Source organism: Symphalangus syndactylus, chromosome 15 (genome assembly GCF_028878055.3).
Source record: "Symphalangus syndactylus isolate Jambi chromosome 15, NHGRI_mSymSyn1-v2.1_pri, whole genome shotgun sequence".
Lineage (NCBI taxonomy): Eukaryota > Metazoa > Chordata > Mammalia > Primates > Hylobatidae > Symphalangus > Symphalangus syndactylus.
Genome location: NC_072437.2, coordinates 58,399,935 through 58,402,511, shown reverse-complemented (window position 1 = coordinate 58,402,511; position 2,577 = coordinate 58,399,935). Strand labels below are relative to the sequence as shown.

At 38.9% G+C, this 2,577-nt stretch overlaps 1 non-coding gene across 1 annotated transcript; it reads left to right on the top strand.

The window, feature by feature from the left end:
- The first annotated feature begins 1,237 nt into the window (after nucleotides 1-1,237).
- Nucleotides 1,238-1,310, top strand: TRNAK-CUU (transfer RNA lysine (anticodon CUU)). The gene has a single exon. It is a non-coding gene; the product is annotated as a tRNA-Lys (tRNA).
- Nucleotides 1,311-2,577: the final 1,267 nt, after the last annotated feature.

Genomic DNA, 2,577 nt, shown 5'->3' with positions numbered 1-2,577 from the left:
GCTTATTCAGTATCACAAGAATAGAACAGGAAGGACCAAACCCCATGATTCAGTTACCTCCCCCATGGGTCCCAACGGAATTCTGGGAGATACAATTCAATTTGAGATTTTGGTGGGAACACAGCCAAACCATATCGCCCTGGTAATACATATCACCAAATACCTGAGGAACATGTGTAGTAATGGGTTCTAATGGTGTTAAAACAAGGAGGGTGAAATATAACACTGAAACATTGATATATAGCTCTGTTTTAAGTTCTTTGAGAAATCTCTGGAATACTTTCTACATTGGCTGGACTAACTGACATTCCCACCAACAGTGTATATGCATTCTGCTTTCTCTACAGCTTCATTAGCATCTGTTGTTTGACTTTTTAATAATAGCCATTCTGATTGGTGTGAGATGGTATCTTATTGTGGTTTTGGTTTGAATTTCTCTGATATTTGGTGATGCTGAGAACTTTCTTTCTTTCTCTTGTTTGATATATGATAAATACACACATATCAATGAATATTGATATATTCATTGATATATATGTATTTCTCAGTGATTTCTGTTTAACGTATTATTTTGTATAGCTGAAGGTGCCTCTAACCACTTGTTTGTTTGACTGAAGCTTTTAGGCATTGCTGGCCTACATTTAGAGAATTCTGAATGCCATTGTTTATCTGGCATGACAAGAAGGAAAGAATTGAAAATGTTAGATAGGAAAGTTGGAGTGGATTTATCATGTCTGACATACATACCCACTTCCTCCCCAACTACGTACCATAACAAGGTCCAAAAGATACTTCATTTACTGAGAGATTGAGAAATACACTAGAGGGCGACTACTCCTTTATAGTTCAGCAACATTATAGGTAACCTGGCTTTATTTGGATCTGAAATAATAATTTAGAATTCGTCAGTGCTGTATTTGGTTCTTCCCAAATCTCCTTTTGAAGGGGTGGCCTGCCCCTCCATACCTGTGGGTATTTCCAGTCGGAATTATACTTCATATGCACCCAAGTTTTTGGATTAAGAAGCGTGAATGATGTTCTCCAAATCCTGGGGGCTCATGCAGTATAATTCTAGGACTTCATGTTGATATAAATTTTTAGTTAAGGCAAAACGCTTGTGAAAATGTTGATTAAATGTGTACGAGTAGTTTTAATTACTAGTGAACAACTAGTGTGCACATTTATGATTTGAGCAGAACAGCCCTTTAAGTACAGTGTTAAGTTTCATTATTTAAAAGCCTGGCTAGCTCAGTTGGTAGAGCATGAGACTCTTAATCTCAGGGTCATGGGTTTGAGCCCCACATTGGATGCCAGATGAAGGGGTGGCCTGCCCCTCCATACCTGTGGGTATTTCCAGTTGGGTGGGATGAGAGACTGAGAAAAGAAATAAGACACACAGACAAAGTATAGAGAACAGTGGGCCCAGGAGACCGGCGCTCAGCATACCAAGGACCTGCACCGGCACCAGCCTCTGAGTTCCCTCAGTTTTTACTGATTATTATTTTTATTATTTCAGGAAAAAGGAATGTAGTAGGAGAGTAGGGTGATAATAAGGAGAAGGTTAGCAAAAAACATGTAAGCAAAAGAATCTATGTCATAATTAAGTTCAAGGGAATGTACTATGACTGGACATGCACATAAGCCAGATTTATGTTTCTCTCTACCCAAACATCTCAGTGGAGTAAAGAATAACAAGGCAGCATTGCTGCAAACATGTCTTACCTCCCACCATAGGGTGGTTTTTCTCCTATCTCAGAACTGAACAAATGTACAATCGGGTTTTATACCGAGCCATTCAGTTCCCAGGGGCAGGCAGGAGAGTGGCCTTCCTCTATCTCAACTGCAGGAGGCTTTCCTCTTTTACTAATCCACCTCAGCATAGACCCTTTACGAGTGTCCGGCTGGGGGACAGTCAGGTCTTTCTCATCCCACGAGGCCATATTTCAGACTATCACATGGGGAGAAACCTTGAACTATACCCCACTTTCAAGGGCAGAGGTCCCTGCAGCTTTCCACAGTGCATTGTGCCCCTGGTTTATTGAGACTAGAGAATGGCAGTGACTTTTACCAAGTATACTTCTTGTAAACATTTTGTTAACAAGGCACGTCCTGCACAGCCCTAGATCCCTTAAACCTTGATTTTATACAACACATGTTTTTGTGAGCTCCAAGTTGGGTCAAAGTGGCTGGGGCAAAGCTACATATTAACAACATCTCAGCAAAGCAACTGTTTAAAGTACAGGTCTTTTTCAAAATGGAGTCTCTTATGTCTTCCCTTTCTACATAGACACAATGACAGTCTGATCTCTCTTTCTTTTCCCTACATCCTTTATGCTTTTTTTTTTTTTTTAACATTATTCCTATGTGCTGCTAACAATTTTGTCTTTCAATATTATTTCTTTAAATATATAACATGTATTTATTTTAACTATAAAATTCAGTAATTGCTTCATGGTTTAAAGTTTACTTCTGTTATTTTTAATGGTTTTTATTTGTACATAATGTGGTGTTTCTTCTTGCACTAAGAGACTTTTGACTGTGCATTCTTTACATTCCACTGGGCTTTCTATCTCTTCA